This window comes from Durio zibethinus, chromosome 15, assembly GCF_047325235.1.
Source record: "Durio zibethinus cultivar Kanyao isolate XHJ-2024 chromosome 15, ASM4732523v1, whole genome shotgun sequence".
In the NCBI taxonomy this organism is placed as follows: Eukaryota; Viridiplantae; Streptophyta; class Magnoliopsida; order Malvales; family Malvaceae; genus Durio; species Durio zibethinus.
In genome coordinates, this window is record NC_143176.1 from 13,335,743 (window position 1) to 13,356,396 (window position 20,654).

Consider the following 20,654-nt stretch of genomic DNA (forward strand, 5'->3'; position numbering starts at 1 on the left):
ACCATCCATTGGAAGGCCAACTATTCAAGCCAACAATTTTGAGATAAAACTTTCAATCTCACAAATGATCCAAACTTCTGAACAATTTGGAGGGTTACCAAGCGATGATCCGAATCTCCACCTATCTAACTTTCTTAAATTATGTGATATTTTTGCTATAATGGTGTTTTTGATGAAGCTATTAGACTAAGATTATTTTTTTCTCTTAAGGACAAGGCAAAAGGTTGGTTGTCCTTTTTACCACCTGACTTAATTACAACTTAGGATGATTTGGTCTAGAAGTTTTTAGCAAAGATTTTCCCACCAGCAAAAATAGTAAAGTTAAGAAATGAGATCACCACATTTATACAAGCTGATGGTGAAACATTGTATGATGGATGGGAGAGACTCAAAGAGCTATTAAGAATATGCTCACATCATGGTCCACCTCAATGGCTCTAAATTTAGATTTTTATAATGGTCTTACACCACCCATGAGAACCACCTTAGATTTAGCTTTTGGAGGCACAATTATGAGCAAGACTACTAAGGAAGCAAATGAGCTTATAAAAGAGATGGCTATTAATAATTACTAGTGAGGCATGGAAAGAAAGGTTAGTAAAAAGTTTGCTTTTGAAGGCACAATTAAGCAAGACTCCTAAGGAAGCAAATGAGCTTATTAAAGAGATGGCTATTAATAATTACTAATGGGGCATGGAAAGAAAGGTTAGTACAAAGTTTGTTGGTTTATTTGAGGTTAATACTATTACTTCTATCAATTTCCAACTACGTATCCTTACCAAAAAGATTACAGCCTAAGGAAACCAACCCCAAGCCAACCATGTGAATGCTATACAAAGCCTTTTTGTCTATTGTGACATTTGTGAAAGATCATATTCCTCTGAAAAATGCTAATTTAGAGTAAAACTAGTCTAATACATCCAACAAGCCAAGCCAAACATTAACCTATATAGCAATACCTATAATCCTGAATGGCGAAACCATCCAGACTTTTCTTGGAACCAGCCAAACCACCAATCCAACAAAAATAAAACAAGAATTACTACCCCAATATACCAACTTATACCCTACCCTAAGAAAAGAAACCACCTTTAAAAACATGTTAACCTAACTGATGTAAGCAAACAATGCCAATATCCAAAGTCAAGCAACATCCATAAAAAAACTTAAAAACCCAAATAGTTCAATTGGCTCAAGCTATAGCAAACTGCTCTATAGGTACCTTGCCTAGCAATACCAAAACCAATCCAAAAAGATAAGACAAAGAGGCATGTAATACAATATATTCTTTGAGAGATGTTAGGATGGAAAATTTTAATGTGAAGGATGATGAACCTATAGTAGTAAACCTCTATAGTTTTGTAAGATAACCTAAAGTAAATTTCATAAGAAAGAAAGATATATTAGAAGATAAAGAACTCTTAAGATTTGAAAGAGAAAGTTTAGAGGGTTTTGACCCTATGGCATTAGAGATCCCTAAAGATGTTAGACCTATGAAGAAGACCCTAAGGAAAAGAATGCTAAAATGAATTATGAAGAAGATCTAAAAGAGTATATTGAAAGGTCTACTAAGGAAAGGTAAATGCTACTACAAGTAGGGAGATCACTACTAGAAAGCATTCAGCCTGAACCTGAAGAGATAGTCTAAGGTTAGGTAGTCCAAAATGATCTACAAAAGCTATTAAAAAAAAAGATCCTTAAGAAGAAGAGCAAAAAGTTCAAGAGGAAGTTCAACCAAGACCAAAGATGATTGGAATAATGTCTATGTAATGTTTTAACATAGCACCACCTTCCTCAAGGCCTATTCCAAATAAGCTACTCAAAGAATTGAAGGAAGCCACATTATTAGTAGATCATAGCCCTCAACTTCAACAATTCTTACCCAAAAAATAAAAAGATCCATGGAGTTTTACTATACCTTGCAAAATTGGACATTTAAAATTTCATGATGCTTTTTATGATCATGGTTCTAGTAAAAAATTAATGCCTATGAATATTTTAATGCAACTAGGATGTGGAGAATTGAATACTATCCAAGTTGACATTAAATTGACTGATCAATCTACTAAGTTACCATGAGGGATATTAAAGAATGTACTTGTCAAAGTGAGTAAATATGTTTTTTTATTGATTTTACTGTCTTAAACATGAAGAATGATGAGGCTTCATTACTATTAGGAAAACCTTTCCCATTTGTTGCTAAGGCCTTAATAGATACGTATAATGCTAGCTTTACCCTTATATTTAAAAATAAGAAATTGTAATTTGTATTTGGAGGGTATGGCATGCTTAGAGATGAAGAAGATGTTAGTGCAGTCAAGGTAAAAAAAATCCTTCATAGATAAACCTCCTAACCCGCTAAATCATTTAGCAACCCTTAACTCTAGCCATGTTAACCCTATAAGGAATTCAAGTTCAATGTATGTGATCCTTGCTATGAGAGCTAATCCACATCCTAACACCAAGTTTATTTTATGTCATTCCAAAAGAAAAAGGCAACAAGGTAAGCTCTTTCCAAAATGGTAAGATTATTTTTATAGATTTAGGGATGGTCAAGCTTGACCAAAACTGGTGTTGCTTGGGAGGCAACCCGAGTTTTACTTTAATGGTTATGATTTTTTTTCTTAATTTTTCTTTTACTAGGATAGGTTTGTTTTTAATATTTTTATTCAAGTTGTTTTTGAAGGAATGAAGAGAAGCAAGAAGGATGCCTTTTGCAATTGAGATTTGGCCTTTAAAAGAAATTTGAGTAGTGTTTCTTTTTCCTTTGTGCTTTTGATATAATGTTCCATTCAAGTGTAGAAGGCAGGGGAAACAAAATTTTTTTTTTGAAATCTTAACTTATCTTTGCTTTTAAAAATATCATTATGATGCTTTCCTAGTTGAAAGTTGCATATATTCTTCAAAAGTGACCAAAGTATGATTTGGAGTTTAAGTATGAATATAGCGAAACTTGAAAAGAATTCTTAAGCATGTATTTTCTTTGGATATGATTTTTATGCATATATTTCTATTCTCTTTGTATAAAATGTTATGATTTTTGTAAAAATTTGTAAGATATAGATTTGCATGAGATGTGAAGATTTGAATAAGTGCTTTAAAATTCACCTACTCAACCTTTTAGGTAAAATCCTAGATTGTATTTAACTCAAGAGATGATCGAGGTAGTTCTTTAGGCCATTTAAGCCTTTTTCAAGTCACTTTCTGATAATACATCTTGGTACCCTTATTTTGAGCCTTTTATATTAATTCTTTTCTTTGTTTATTTTAGCCACATAATAAGCCAATAAACCCTTTTTTTATTATTATTATCCCTTCTTTTGTTTTTACCTAACCTATTGTGTTTACTTATGTATAGACATGTTTATGATTTTAGGATAAAAAGAGGCATAAGGAATGAGATGACAGAAAGAAAATGACAATCAAGAAAGCCAAAGCTTAAGAAAGCCAAAAATGGCTGCATATTATTTTTAAAAAGAAAGTGATGCCTTACAAGTCAAAGTTTCAAAAAGAGCTCCCACTGGTTCAAAGTTGAAGAAGTTGAAAAAAAGTAAGCTTAGGGTTTTTGAGCCTAAAAATTTCCTTTTTCTTACCTTGACCCAAGCCTTGCATTACAAGCCTAAAATACCTTTTAATCTTGAGTTAAATATATAGGTTTAACATTAGTGGAAAGGGATGGGGAAAGTGAACATTTAAAGTCTATTCTATCTTTGAATTGAAATGTGATGAAGTGTTTTACATTCTATTTACTTGAGTTGTATGCATGAATTAAAGATTGAGTATATATGTATGTATGAATAGCATAAGAGAATGAAAGCTTGCTTTTGAAGGAAATTCTTGTGACCTGTATTTATTCTTAACCATTATTATGCATAATACATAATAGGAATTTTGTACTATTTTTGAATTTGTGAATATTTATAATGTTCTTTTGTTTTGTTGATTTGAAGTTTTGTTTGAGGACAAGCAAAGATTTAAGTGTGGGGGTATGATGGTAGCAAATCTATAGTGTTTTCACATGTAAAAAATGGTGCTAAAATTTAAATTTTTGATATTTTTGGTGCTTTTCATGTTATGGTTTTAGGTTTCCAAGCTCAAGAACTTCATTTTCATACAAGTTATGCATGGAAAGGAAAAATATTGGCCTAATTTTGAAAGCTCATTGTTGTCCCACCTTGATCCATATGCAACCATGGATATGGCCAAATATATTCTGCCAAAACTCATCCAAGATCAAAAGTCCCATTTAGTTTAAGTACTTGGAAAATGAGGATGAACTTAATCTCTTAGTATTTGAATTTAAATGTAATTCTTGTATATCTATCCCCTTATGGCTGAACCCTTAACTATAAATACGGAGGCTATTCTCCTCATTTCATCATCCTTCATTCCTCACTTCTCCTCTTTTCTCCCTTTCTTCTTAATTAGTTCTTTAGTTTTTCTTTAGATTAGTTATTGGCTTAGTGACAGATATGCCAATAACAAAAGATTTGTTTAAATTCTTTTCTTTAATTCAATAAGAATTTTTCAAGATCTCTTTTTTAGTACTTTTGACTTCAAATCTTGTTCTTTTTAATTCTTGTTGTCGACATTCATTTTCTTTTCTCCTGTTCTATTTAATTTCATGCAACATTTCATTTTTAAATTCTCTTTTATACAAGATTAGTTTCGGCCATTACAATTCTCTACAAGATTTCATTTTTATGGAACCTAGTTTACTTGTTCTTTTATGCAATCTTTTACTATTTGGCCTTCATCATTTGCTCTTATTTTTCAAGCTATTCTCTTTAGTTACATTCGGTTACTCTCTTTTACTTCCCAAGTGACAGTTGGTAAGTCAAGATCTAAGCCTACATTGCTTTTTAATATTTCTTTTCTTTATTTTGTAATCAACCCTAAAATTTCGTTTGTTTAGATATAAGATTTTAGGATTTCACCTTTGCTAATTGAAAGCAACCCAACATTTATAATCTATAATCCCTTAGGAGACAATACTGGAATACTTTTATTTTATTACTTGATCTGTGAACTTACAAACTATATAAAAAGTAACAATCATCTCCTTTTTTAAGGAATAACATAAACAAAATAGATTTAACATTACTAGAGGTAAGGGTTGCCAAGTAGTTTTGTATTTGAGGATCAAAAGGTTTTTCTACTAAGTTACAATCCCTTAGGTTTTTTTTTCTTTATCATGACTGCATTAACATCATTTTCATCTCTAAGAACACCATACCCTCCAATCACAAATCATAGCTTTTTATTTTTAAATCTAAGGGTAAGGATATAGTTGTATACATCTATTAAAGTTTTGGTAGTTAATAGGAAAGGTCTCTCTAATAATTGTAGAGTTTATCATCCTCCATATCTAAGACAGTAAAATTTGTAGGAAATGCATACTTACTAACTTTCATAAGCACATTTTCCAACATCTTTTGTGGTAGCTTTGTAGATTGATTAGTAAATTTCATATTGAATATTATTGGCTCCAACTCTCCATACCTTAGCTTTATAAAAACATTTAAAGGCATTAGGTTTATGCTAGAACCAAGATCATAAAGAGCATAATCAAATTTTAAATTTTAAACTTTGTAAAAAATAGTAAAACTCCTTGGATCTTTTTGCTTTTTGGGTAAGAGTTGTTGAACTTCAAGGATATAATCTTTCAAAAATGTGTCATCTTTCAATTCTTTAAACAACTTCATTTTAATAGGCCATGGGAAAGATGATGCTATGTTGAAACACTACCCATACATTGTTACAATCATTCTTGGCTTTGCTTGCACTTTCTCTTGTACTTCCTCTTCTTGATCTGTTTTTCCTTAATTTACTTTTTCTTAGACTATCTCCTCTTAAATTATTTCTTTTGGAGTTGCCTTTTTAAGTTTAGGCTAAATGCTTTCTAATAGTGTTGTCCCTACTTGTAATAGCATTTACCTTTTTTCAGTAAACCCTTTAATGTATTCTTTAGGATTTTCTTCATATTCCATCTCAGTATTTTTTTCTTCATGGTCTTCCTCATAAGGTTCAATGTTTTTAGGGGCTTCCATTGCTATGGGTCAAAATCTTTTAGAATTTTTGTTCGAATCTAAAGGGTTCTTCATTTTTTAATATATCTTCCTTCCCTAAAAAGTCTACCTTAGGTTGTATCACAAAGCTGGAGAGGTTTACCACTATTGGTTCATCCATAAAATCATCTTCTTTATCAAAGTCCTTCATCCCAACATCTCCCAATGAATAAATAGCATTACAACCTTCCTTACCTTCTCTTTTAGGGTTAAATTCAGTACTATTATGTAAGGTACCTACAGGGTAGTTGGCTATAGCTTGGGCTAGTTTACCTATATGGTTTTCAAGGTTTTTGATTGATGTAGCTTAGATTTGGATATTGGCATTGTTGGCTTGCATCAATTGGGTCAACATATTCTAAAGTCTCAATTTCTTTTCTTAGATTGGATTGTAAGTTGGTGGATTGGCATGGAAGTTATTTTTTTGGTTGTTGATGGATTAGTGGTTTGGTTGGTTCTAAGAAAATTAGGTTAGTTTCGTCATCTAAGGTTGTAGGTGTTACTATATGAATTGTAGTTGGCTTAAATTATTCAATAAATTGGACATGTTTTGCCTTAAATTGACATATTTCACTGAAATGGGGTCCTTCATAGATATCATAAGAAATAAACGGGCTTTGGATTGCATTCACATGGTTCATTCGAGGTTAAACTCCTAAGGCTTCTATCTTTTTGGTTAGGGCAGCTAACTGAGAGTTTATACAAATGATTGCATTAGTCTCAAATAGACCAATAGATTTCTTACTTACCTTTCCCTTCATGCCCCATTGGTACTTGTTAGTAGCCATCTTTTCAATGATGTCACTAGCTTTCTTAAGAGTTTTAGTCATAATTGCCCTTTCAACAATTGAGTCTAAAATGGTTCTCATAGGTGGTGTGAAACCATTGTAGAAATTTTAGCTTTGTAGCCATTGCAGTAATCCATGATATGGGCACTTCATTAGCAATTCTTTAAATCTTTCTCATGCATCATATAGTGTTTTATTATCTACACACATGAACATAGTGATCTCATTCCTCAATTTAGTTAGTGGGAAGAATTTTTCCAAAAATTTTTGAAAGAAGTCATCTCATGTTGTGATAGAGCTAAATGGTAGTGATGTTAACTAACTTTTTGCTTGTTCATGAAAGAAAAAATAAAAGGTCTCAGTCTAATATCATCATCAGAAACACCATTTAGTGAAAAGTATCACATAATTCAAGAAAATTAGAAAGATAAAGGTTAGGATCATCACTTGTAGTCCTCTAAACTACACAAAAGTTTGGACTATTTGTTTTATTGAAGGCTTGATCTCAAAGTTGTTAACTTGAATATCTAGCCACTAATAGATGGTTGGAAATCATCAGAATAAGGAATTGCATAATCCCTCAAAGTTTTTTAAGCTTTTATTGTTTGTATTGGCCATTAGTGTTGGTGTTAGTGGTGCTAATTGCTCTTTTCTTCTTCTTCTAAAAGTCTTTTTAATCTCTTGATCAACTAGAGCTAAATCAACAATTTTTTATCTACGCGTACAAATAAAAAAAGATCAAAGAAAGATAAAAGCAAATAAAAGAATAAGAGTTTAGATTACAAATGTTTAAGAAATCCTTATTGATATTGAGAACACCACTATAATCCTCAGTGATCATGCCTAAAATTTGATTGCTACTTTTTATATAACTTGTAGTGCATAGATCAAGTAATAAAATGGAAGTATTTTAGTATTATCTCCCAAAGGACTATAAATTATAAATGTTGGGTTGCTTTCAATTACCAAAGGTGAAATCCTGAAATCTTATATCTAAACAAATAAAATTTCAGGTTTGGTTGCAAAATAAAGAAAAAGAATATTAAAAAGCAGTGTAGGCTTAGATCTTGATTTCATTAACTGTCACTTGGGAAATAAAAAAGAGTAGCCAAATGTAACTAAAGAAAATAGATTGAAAAATAAAAGCAAATGATGAAGGCCAAATGGTAAAGGATTGCATAAAATAACAAGCAAACAAAGTTGCATAAAAATGAAATCTTGTAAAGAAAAGCAACAGACAAAACTACTCTTGCATAAAAGAGAATTTAAAAGCAAAAGTTGCATGAAATAAAATAGAATAGGAGAAAAGTAAATGAAAGTAAAAAATAAGAATTAAAAAGAACAAGATTTGAAATCAAAAGTACCAAAAAAAAGATCTTAAAAAATACTTCTTGAATTAAAGAAAATAATTTAAACAAAGCTTTTGTTATTAGCAAATTTGTCACCTAAGCCAATAACTAATCTAAAGAAAAACTCAAGAACTAATAAAGAAGAAAAGGGAGAAGAAACGCAAAGTTAAAGATGAGGGATGATGAAATAAGGAGAACGACCTTCCTATTTATAGTGAGGGTTTCGACCATAAAGGGATAGATATATAAGAATTACATTTAAATTCAAATATTAAGAGATTAAGTTGATTCTCATCTTCTAAGTACTTAAACTAAATGGGACTCTTGGTCTTGGATGAGTTTTGGCCAAATGAGTATCTTGGGATTTCATCTTAGCCATTTGATCTTTGTAGCTTACATCTTGATTCAAGACTCCTTAACAGGTTTAGCTAAGCCTCGGATTACAAGATAATGTATCGAAAGACTAGAATCCTTCTTCATGTGTGACTCTTCAAAGAGCAAGCAAAAAAGTCCTTGCCCATCACAAACGCCCTTAGTCAATTGCACCTAGTGTCCTTGTTGGTTTGAAGTTGCATAAAGTCTTATTGGATTGTGTCTTAGCTGAATGGACATGGGAGATGAAAGTCTTTGTGCCCTTAGAATTGTATGGAATCTTCTTGAAAAATGGATATGGCTGAATGGTGTAAATCTTCTATGGATACAAACTCTTATTTTGGCCACTTAAACAAGTCCAAATGCAATAAAAATTCTTTGAATCTTCTTTTGGCTGAATACAAGGATGATTTGAGAGTGTTTTTATATAATTGAACTTTTTCAAATTCCATTATTTTGATATTTGGCTACATGGATGGATGGAATTGGGCCAATAAGGTTCAGCTATAAGCTTCCAAGATAGGGCCGAATGTATTTCTTGCATGCTTGCATGCATAGTTTCCATAAAAGTGAAGTCCATAAGTTTGAAACCCTAAAATCATCAAAATAACACTATAAGTACCAAAAATCAACCAAAATTTAAAATTTGCATCCATTTGATATGCAAAATCACTACATTTTTTGGTGTTATCAAATTCCCAAAAGTGGCACCAATATAAGTGATCACATGAACATTGCTTCCAATATGCATGCTATGTTTTTTCTTCCTCCTTTTTAGCTTTACATGAACAAATTTTCTCTTCAATTTTTTGTGGCAATTTCAAGCCATAAAATGGACCAATTTGACATGATAATTCTTATAAAAATTTTGGAAATTAATCATCTAAAAATTCACTTCCAACTTCAATATGCGTACATTACCTTTCAAGTGTGTATAAAGATACTATAAAGATACTAATGCATAATTGGGCATAGGAAGACAATTTCATATGAAAATCATGAAAATTAAGACTTAAAATAACGTGACATGAAGTTCATTTAAGCTCAAAAGATCATAGAAGCAAAGGGTAAGAAGAACTTCTTTTGTAGACATTGAAGTACTGTCATAACGTCTAGATTCAAGAATCTATCGCTAGTCATTGACTTAAGGGAGTTGCCACCAATCTTTTTTATCTAGGTGTGATTGGTCACCTAAGGAATCTGTCCTTTCAGGGAACACCTAAGTTTAAGGGTCCCTAAAAGAATAGGTTCAGGTCTACTAACCAGAACAGGGTTCGAGAGTTCGGTTACGTGTGAGGAAGGTTATAGCACCCTCACAACGCCTATCAAAAGATAGTACCAGCTTAAATTTGTGTTATCCAATGAGCCTTAAAATTTTACTAAGTAATTAACTATTGGAAATCATTCTCAATTGACTCTAATACTTTTAGCAAAAAATTTAAAAAATCCCTCACCTCAAAAGTATGCAAGAAAAACTATTGTTTCACTTGCAGAGGCTCCATCGTCGGATTATTTAAAGTAAAATCAAAATCAAAATCAAAATAAAAAGGAAGGAAAGAATACTTGTTTTTGTGCAGGAAAATTGATACTTTCAACTTTTCTCAAAAAAATATTCTTTTGAAACTTTAATTTCGAGGAAAATTGATACTTTTAACTTTTCCCCAAAAATATTTTTTGGAAACTTTTATTTTCAAGAAAAATTGATACTTTCAACTTTTCCTCAAAAATTGATTTTTTTGAAAATTTATTTTTAAGAAAAATTGATACTTTCAACTTTTCCTCAAAAATATTTTTTTGAAATTTTATTTTTAAGGAAAATTGATACTTTCAACTTTTCCCAAAAAATGTTTTTTTTGAAACTTTGATTTTCAAGAAAAATTGATACTTTCAACTTTTCCTCAAAAACCCTTTTTTGAAAATTTATTTTTAAGGAAAATTGATACTTTCAACTTTTCCCAAAAAATGTTTTTTTGAAACTTTGATTTTCAAGGAAAATTGATACTTTCAACTTTCCCTCAAAAACCCTTTTTTGAAAATTCATTTTTAAGGAAAATTGATACTTTCAAATTTTCTCCAAAAATATTCTTTGAAAACTTTGATTTTCAAGGAAAATTGATACTTTCAACTTTTCCCCAAAAATATTTTTTTTATTTTTATTTAAAGAAAATAGAATAATAAAACAAAATAAAAAAAAGTAAAGTAAAACAGAAATAAAAATAAAATAAAGATAAAAAGAATATTAAATAAACCTAATCTAATAAATAAAAAAAATAAACAAATAAATAAATAAATAAATTCAAAAAAAAAAAACCTGGAGTGGCTCGGAGTACGGCTCGGTCGGAGAAGTGGCTTGGGACCTCGGCTCGACTATCGGCTCGGAGGGGGAAGACACGAACGGGTCAGGAAGCAGGTTGACGCTCGGGTTGGGTTGGATCTCGGTAAAATGCATGGATCCTCTGGGTCACTTAAAGTAAAAACGACGTCGTTTTGGGAGGGTATATAAGGCTCTTCCCTCTATTTTTCGGTAGAAACCTTCTTCCCTCTCTCTTTTTTCTTCCTTTTTCCTCTTGCTTCTCTCTAAAAAGGCCGAAGAACTCCGGTTGAATATCATCGGATTCTAGAATTTTTCACCGGAATCTGGGTTTTTCATCGAAAGTTCATCAAAAACTTGGTCAATTTTTGGGATCCTACATCGAAAACTGGGCAGCTGGCCGAAAACTTCAAACTTAGCTAGAATTTTTGCCGAAAAATTCAACTTTCATCGAAAAATTCAACCGAAATCTGAAATTTTCCAAAAATTCCCAGAAAAAAAAATCCAAAAATCTCCAAAAAATTTCTGCTAATTCCTAGAATACTTCTAAACCTTTTCTTAGCCTTCTATAATTTTTTATCTGCCCCTTTTCTCTTAATCAGTAGCTTTTGCTCACTGTTTTTCTATTCTCTGTGTTCTGTTCTGTTCCAAAGGGTCCCTTTTATAGGGATTGATCAAAAAAAAATTTGATCAATCCCAATTCCTCTTTGGATTGGGATTCAATCATCGAATCCAATATGGACTCTTCTGATTGAATCCCAATCCAATTTCTAGCCAGATAAATCAAAAAAATAAAAGAAAAAATCAAACGAAAATAAATCAGATAAATTAAAATTAAATAACAGATAATACAAAAATATTAACAGAAAAAAAAGAAAAAATAATAATAATATATACATATTAATAGACACATAAATACTCAAGATAAAAAATAATAATAATAATAAAAGAAAAGAAAATATATACATACATAAAAAATAATAATAATAAAAATAAAATAAAAATAAAAATAAAATAAAAATGTAAAATACAAAAATAAAATAAAAATAAAAATAAAATGAAGAAAATATATATATATATATAGACTTACCCATTTGGACCAGGCCCAATTGATCCGGGCCTAGATCAAATTGGATGTCTACAGCTGCCCCTCTTTGCACATTTTCTGTGAAACAGAAATTACACAAAGACGTAGACACCCAATCAAGACTCAACTCGATCTTTTCACTTTTTATTTTTTTTATATTTTTTTGTTTTTTTTTTTTTGTTTTTGATCAAAGCTCCTCTAGGCAGAGGCTCAATGACTTTGAGAAACATGAATGGCTCCTCTAATCAGAGGCTCAACAACTTTGAAAAAAAATAAATTGCTCCTCTAAACAGAGGCATCACGACTTTGGGAAAATAAATTGCTCCTCTAAACAGAGGCACCACAACTTTGGAAAAGTAAATTGCTCCTCTAAACAAAGGCACCACGACTTCGGGAAAGTAAATTGCTCCTCTAAACAAAGGCACCACAACTTTTGGAAATTAAATTGCTCCTCTAAACAGAGGCACCATGACTTCGAAAAAGTAAATTGCTCCTCTAAACAAAGGCACCACGACTTTGGAAAAGTAAATTGCTCCTCTAAACAGAGGCACCACGACTTTGGAAATTAAATTGCTCCTCTAAATAGAGGCACCATGACTTTGGGAAAGTAAATTGCTCCTCTAAACAGAGGCACCATGACTTTGGAAAAGTGGACAGAGGCACCACGACTTTGAAAATTAAATTGCTCCTCTAAACGGAGGCACCACGACTTTGGGAAAGTAAATTGCTCTTCTAAACAAAGGCACCACGACTTTGAAAATTAAATTGCTCCTCTAAACAGAGGCACCACGACTTTGGGAAAATAAATTGCTCTTTAACAATCATGTCTAAAGGAGTTGAAAGTTATGTTTGAAAAAATTTCAGGAGATTATGCCCAAAGGTCTTACAAATCAATCCTGATACCAAAAGACATCCTATTTCAAGGATTAGGAACTTACCTGACAAGTTTCTTCTCAACATTGAAAAATATCTTCATATTTGTCTTCTTTATGTGGGATCTTGGAACACACCTGCTTCTTGAATTTATACACTATATTTTCCTAAAAGTAGTGTATGCTATGCAATGCATATGAATTTCAATGCATGCTATGCAAATGTTGGCCAATTAATTCCTATTCAATGTATGGTACTCAAGTTTCTCAAGCTTTTTCCTTGGGCATCAAGCCTTTTGGTTCTTCAAAGATCCAATTACACTGCTCTTTTAAGATCAAACCAGTGTAGCTCTTAATTGTCTTTTCCACTCACATTTTTCCTTGTTCAGTTTCTCAATACTTTGGAATAAGCTTCATCAATCGATCATCACTTGACCATTATTCAATGAATTTCTCAGCACTAACAAATTTCAAAACAAGTTTCATCCACCATCACTGGGTCATTACTCATAGGTGTCTCAGCATTAACCATTCCAAAACAAACTTTGTCCACTGATTGTTCTCATCATTCAATCATAACTTGCAAGTCATATCGACCAATTCATCCTTGTACTCATCACTTGGTTATACCACTTTTCAAGATTTACCCCATTATATTCTTCATTTGATCACATCATATATCTTTCCAAATCATCTCTTTTAGGTTTCTACCATTTCTTCATTTTGTTACCACCATCATCTTAGATTTCTTTTCAAATGAATGCAAGATTCTTTTAAACACATATTCGTTCATTCATTATCATTTCAAATCTTAACAAATACAATGCAATCAAGCATTTTCTCAATTCATTCAGGGGTGTAACAATAAAAAAAACACAAGGTGAATTATGGTAAAGATAATCAGTGAAGATCTATTTTGGTACAAAACAAATGGGAAAGGAAATAAATTGGATACATGTCATTGGGATGAATGGTATGTCCAAATGACGAATATTCAAACAATTCTCAACATTAATCTAGGATTCTTTTTCAAAAACTCATTCCATTTACTGTTGAAGTTATCTTGAGCTTGGCGAACTTTACCCCAATCTTTGAGGGATCTTCAAATATCTTTGATCTTCCATTCATGTGAACCATTTGACCTGGATCTTTCTTTACCAAAATCACCCTTTCAGGTTTTCTCTTTTTTTTCATTTTCTCATTTTTTCATTCATTCATTCTTTTTTTTTTCTTTTTTTTTTTCATTATCTTTGTTTTCTTTTTTCTCATTTTTCATCCATTGTTAATATCTTTCATACATCAAACTTTAGAGCAATGTAGCATGATTCCATTGCTTCATCATGAATATACCTTCGCTCAACATATGATCCTTCAAGTTGAGTATTCACACTTGATCCAAATGGACTTTTCAAGGTTATAATGTAGGCCAAAGTGAAGGGTCATAAAAAAATGGATATAATAGGCTCAAAACATGTATTAAAAAGGTTCAAAACCAAAGGATCATTTAATACAATTTGGCATTTTGCCCCACATCGTTTCATTACTTTTTTTTTCCTCACACAAAGGATTCTCATTATTTTGCCTCAAGTCATGTGTGGCATTTATTTTTTCTTTTTTTTTTAAAATTTTTGAGACCTTTCGTGATTTTTTCAAAAATTGCCCCCTAGTGTAGAGGGTGATCCTTGGTTGGGGTTCCTCCGAAAAAAAATCATAATAGGCTCAAAAGGGTAGCAATAAATGGTTTTTTGAATGGTAAAAGAAAGATGGCCATTTTTCATCTCAATTGTGAATACTTTTCTTGAACATCATCTATTGAACAAAGCTCATATTCCTGTATAAAAGATTACATATCTTCAAGACATATCTCTTTCACCTCTAGTAGTGGCTTACCTTTTTTTTTTTTGCTCAAATCATCTCCTCATATTAATGTGAATGAGTTCTCAAAATTAAATCTCAAAATTATTATTATCATTGTCTAAATATTCATCATCTGAAATTTAAGAATGGGAGTATAAAGTTATGAAAGGTAACAGAGCATGGAGTAGTGGTCAAGTGAAAGAGAAAAATGTAATGAAATGCATTAACTTGCCTTTATTAAGATGATAACCAGTGAAGTCATATTACAAAAAAAAAATCTAACATTACTCGAAAAGAAATCTTAAAATGACAAAAAAAAACCTTCAACCAGCCTTATCTCCATTCTTAAAAATTATCCCCCTATATGATGAGGTGAAGAATCTCTATTGACATCTTGCCTCTTAATTTTTTGTGACTCTCCAGATCCTTTCTGTTCTTGACTTTCACTCAGAACGCTAACATTAGGTGTTGTTGCTTTTCCTTTATCAAAACTTACCATTCCATTATTGATCAACCGTTGCACCTTATGCTTTAAAGCAGTACAATTTTCAGTAGAATGGCCAGTAATTCCATAATGGTAGTCGCAGCGGGCTATAGGATCATACCACTTTGGATAGGGTGGTTTAAGTGGCTCCACATGGCTGAGGGCAATCAAATGGCTATTATAGAATTCTCGATATAACTCTGTATAAGTCATAGGGATTGGATCAAATACAGGTTTTTCTCGAGTAGTCCGTTGTTCTTGTGAACCATTTGCTGGGTTAATAGGGCGAATTTGGGTTCTTGCAGAAGCTTGAATGTTAAGGCTATATGTAAGATCTTGAGGGCTAAAAATTGATCGGTATGTGGATGAATAAGGTGGTTGCAGAGCTAGCTGGTATAGGTAGGATGAGGCATTATTCACAGCAGGATAGTATAGAGAGTAACCTTGGGGTAGATAGGGTTGATAACCCCTAAATTGTTGTCTATCAAAGCTCACAGCTTGAGCTTGAGCTTCTTTCTTTTCTGATGCCTTCTTGGTTTCTCCTCCTTTTAACTTGCCCTTTTTTATGGCACTTTTAATAATTTCTCAAGAGATTACCATGTCAGCGAAATTCTTTGTTGCATTCCCTATCATCTTTTCATAATAAAGAGACTTTAAAGTGCTGACAAATAACACTGTAGTTTCTTTCTCAGTCAAAAGAGGTTGTACTTGAGAGGCAACATCCCTCCACCTCTAGGCATACTCTTTAAAAGACTCGTTTGCCTTTTTCCCTAGATTCTGTAAAGACAAACGAACAGGGGCCAAATCGATAATATGTCGATATTGACTGATGAAGTCATGTGCCATATTGCTCCAAGAGCGAATGTGGGTTTTGTATAGCTGAACATACCATCTGGCCGTAGAGCCAGTAAGGCTATCCTGAAAGACATGCATTAAAAGTTTTTCATCATGAGCATGAGTTGCCATCTTTCAGCAATACATGGTGATGTGAGTTTTGGGGCACTTCGTACCATCATATTTTTCAAATTTTGGTACTTTGAACTTATGAGGAATGACCACATCAGGGACTAGGCAGAGTCCAGCAGCATCAACTGACCCATAAAAACTAAATCCTTCCACAACCCGTAGCCTTTGCTCTAGCATACTAATCTTGGAGCTTTCTTGAGTTTTCACTTTTATCTTTTCTTTCTCATTCTCTTTTAAATCATCTAGATCAAGAATTGGTTCTGCTGTCTTTTCAGTGAAGATAGGATTTACATAGCTATTATATTGCCCCGGGTTGGAAACTGATGGCATTCCAGGATATGTTGATATGCGAAGTGTTGTGGCGGAACCTCTTGAGCAGACTGGGCTTGAGGTAGGATAAAACCTGGAGGATATAAAGGGTCAGCCACTTCTTTCAATGGGGGAACTTGTTGGCTTGCGTTTTCTTCAACTCCTTTTCCTTTATTCATATTATTAAGAGCCTCCAGAATCTTGCTCAGCTCACTTTCAATCTTCTCCTATGCTTTTTTTATCTTTTCAAATCTATGAGAATTTTCCTGCTCCATTTGTCTTGCTCTAGATCTTGTGTTGTATCGATGGGTAGGGTTCTCGTTAGATGGAGCTATCCTTGAACCTTGAGTACCATACTTATGATTAGAAATGCTATGCTATGCTTTATGTATGATGCTTTGATACACGAATGAAATGTACATTTTCCTGAATGAAATCTAGTATGAAATGAATGCAAATGATTATGTTAAAACATGATCATGAAAATAATGTAGATGCATACAATCAGACAAACAACATAGTTAGTTTCATGGATGAAATGAAAGTGATGCTGATGCATAATGTTACATATGATAATGAAAATGATACACAAAGTTAAACAATTAAAATGATTAACATAAATAACCTTTTTGTGTTTTAATTTCAAGGTATATCTATCATTGGGTAGAAAGGGCTCTATCCTAGGTTTAGGCACCCTTAAGGTTCACTATATGTGGTTTTAAGGTCAAAGTCTAAAGGTCCTCAAATTGTTCCTTACATCCTTGTCCATCACAAACTAGTAAGGCACCCTAATCCTCACCCATTACAGGCTACAAGCAAAAAAGGTTCAATTTGAGTGGGAGTATTTCGCTAGCCACTGCGAAGGCAATAGACCTCACAAAAGCAATAGGTACTTTACTCCTTCCTAGAGGGACGGAGCTCGGGTATAGAGCTCATGTTATGCACATGCATATGAATGACATAATTAACAAGGTAAATATGAATGAATAATAACACATATATACAAACAGGTTCAATTTTATTAGGCTTTTGGATAACACAAATTATTTGCTAGCCTGACTCTCAAAGTCCCCAGCGAAGTCGCCAAGCTGTCATAACATCTAGATCCGAGAATCTATCGTTAGACATTAACTTAAGGGACTCGCCACCAATCTTTTTTATCTAGGTGTGATTGGTCACCTAAGGAATCTGTCCTTTCAGGGAACACCTAAGTTTACGGGTCCCTAAAAGAATAGGTTCAGGTCTACTAACCAGAACAAGGTTCGGGAGTTCGGTTACGTGTGAGGAAGGTTATAGCACCCTCACAACGCCCATCAAAAGATGGTACCAGTTTAAATTTGTGTTATCCAATGAGCCTTAAAATTTTACCAAGTAATTAACTATTGGAAATCATTCTCAATTGACTCTAATACTTTTAGCAGAAAATTGAGAAAATCCCCTCACCTCAAGAGTATGCAAGAAAAACTACTGTTTAACTTGCAGAGGCTCCATCGTTGGATTATTTAAAGAAAAATCAAAATCAAAATCAAAATAAAAAGAAGGAAAGAATGATTATTTTTGTGCAAAAAAATTGATACTTTCAACTTTTTCCAAAAAAATATTCTTTTGAAACTTTAATTTCGAGGAAAATTGATACTTTCAACTTTTCCTCAAAAGTTTATTTTTTTGAAAATTTATTTTGAAGGAAAATTGATACTTTCAACTTTTCCCCAAAAATATTTTTTGGAAACTTTTTTTTCAAGAAAAATTGATACTTTCAACTTTTCCTCAAAAATTGATTTTTTTGAAAATTTATTTTTAAGGAAAATTGATACTTTCAACTTTTTCTCAAAAATATTTTTTTGAAATTTTATTTTTAAGGAAAATTGATACTTTCATCTTTTCCCAAAAAATGTTTTTTTAAAACTTTGATTTTCAAGGAAAACTGATACTTTCAACTTTTCCTCAAAAAACCTTTTTTGAAAATTTATTTTTAAGAAAAATTGATACTTTCAACTTTTCCTCAAAAATATTTTTTTTGAAATTTTATTTTTAAGGAAAATTGATACTTTCAACTTTTTCCAAAAAATGTTTTTTTGAAACTTTGATTTTCAAGGAAATTGATACTTTCAAGTTTTCCTCAAAAACCTTTTTTTGAAAATTTATTTTTAAGGAAAATTGATACTTTCAACTTTTCCCCAAAAATGTTCTTTGGAAACTTTGATTTTCAAGGAAAATTGATACTTTCAACCTTTCCCAAAAAATCTTTTTTGAAAATTTATTTTTAAGGAAAATTGATACTTTCAACTTTTCCCCAAAAATATTTTTTTTTTATTTTCATTTAAAGAAAATAGAATAATAAAACAAAATAAAAAAAAGAAAAGTAAAACAAAAATAAAAATAAAATAAAGATAAAAAGAATATTAAATAAACCTAATCTAATAAATAAAATAAATAAATAAATAAATTCAAAAAAAAAAACCTAGAGCGGCTCGGAGTACGGCTCGGCTCGGCTCAAGGAAGAGAAACGGCTCGGAGAAGCAGCTTGGGACCTCGGCTCGGCTCGACTATCGGCTCGGAGGGGGGAAGACACACACAAGTCAGAAAGTGGGTTGACGCTCCAGTCGGGTTGGATCTCGGCAAAACGCGCGGATCCTCTGGGTCACTTAAAGCAAAAATGACGTCGTTTTTGGAGAGTATATAAGGCTCTTCCCTCTAGTTTTTGACAGAAACCTTCTCCCCTCTCTCTCTTCTTCCTTTTTCCTTTCACTTCTCTCTAAAAAGGCCGAAGAACTCCGGTTGAATATTCACTGGATTCTGGAATTTTTCATCGGAATCTGGGTTTTTCGTCAAAAGTTCATCGAAAAGTTTATCGGTTTCTGGGATCTTACACCGAAAACTGGGCAGCTGGCTGGAAACTTCAAACTTGACCGAAATTTTGATCGAAAAATTCAATCGAAATCTGAAATTTTCCAAAAATTCCCAGAAAAAAATATCTAAAAATCTTCAAAAAATTTTTGCTAATTCCTAGAATACTTCTAAACCTTTTCTTAGCCTTCTATAATTTTCTATCCGCCCTTTTTCTCTCAATCAGTAGCTTTTGCTCACTGTTTTTCTGTTCTCTGTGTTCTGTTCTGTTCTAAAGGGTCCCTTTTATAGGGATTGATTAGAAGAATTTTTGATCAATCCCAATTTCTCTTTAGATCGAGATTCAATCATCGAATCCAACATGGACTCTTCTGATTGAATCCCAATCCAATTTCCAGCCCGATAAATCAAAAAAATAAAAGAAAAAATCAAACGAAAATAAATCAGATAAATTAGAGAAATTAACAGATAAATTAAAATTAAATAACAGATAATACAAAAATATTAACAGAAAAAAAAGTAGAAAAAATAATAATAATAATAATAAAAATATATACATATTAATAGATACATAAATAATCAAGATAAAAAAGTAATAATAATAAAAGAAAAGAAAAAATATATATATACATAAAAAATAATAATAAAAATAAAAATAAAATAGAAATAAAATGAAAATGTAAAATACAAAAAAAATAAAAATAAAATGAAGAGAAAAAAAAAAAATATATATATATATATATATAGACTTACCCATTTGGACCAAGCCCAATTGATCTGGGCTTGGACCAAATTGGATGTCTACAAGTACAATTCACTATTTATGGCCTTTGCTAGCTTTTACCATCATAAATTCTCTAAATTAAGTACAAATTGTCCAAAATTCCTCATTTTCTTTGTTCTCACCTTCACATGAGACAAATGTGCATTTAAGAGTGTTTTTGCCAAAATTCTCAAGGATCAAGATAAAAATAAAGAGAAATTACACTAAAAATAAGTAAAAAAAATGCTAAAATTTTAGTGCAATCAATCATCCTACCTTGGAACTCATCTAGGATGTTGGATCAACTACATAAAGAAACTACATCAATATGTAAGATAAGCAAAACATTAAAATAACAAAATAAGCAAATGAACAAAACACGAAATGTAAGGCTTGGGTTGCTTCCCAAAAAGCACTTTATTTAAAGTCAAAAGCTTGACTTTCGTTAGTGTTAGAGAATCACACCACTCTTAGTTGTTGAATTTACCAATTTCATTTTCTTCTTTGGCACCAAATATGTAATGACAACTTTAAGTGACCCTAGTGCTTAAGGGTAGATTTATGTTTGACCTTTATAAATA

The 20,654-nt window shown here is 31.8% G+C and overlaps 2 non-coding genes across 2 annotated transcripts; one reads left to right on the forward strand and one right to left on the reverse strand.

Moving 5' to 3' along the window:
• Window positions 1-318: 318 nt before the first annotated feature.
• Window positions 319-425, reverse strand: LOC149514699 (small nucleolar RNA R71). Its single transcript, XR_016328393.1, has one exon. It is a non-coding gene; the product is annotated as a small nucleolar RNA R71 (small nucleolar RNA).
• A 6,561-nt stretch (window positions 426-6,986) lies between these two features.
• On the forward strand, window positions 6,987-7,093 carry LOC149514700 (small nucleolar RNA R71). The gene has a single exon (XR_016328410.1). It is a non-coding gene; the product is annotated as a small nucleolar RNA R71 (small nucleolar RNA).
• Window positions 7,094-20,654: the final 13,561 nt, after the last annotated feature.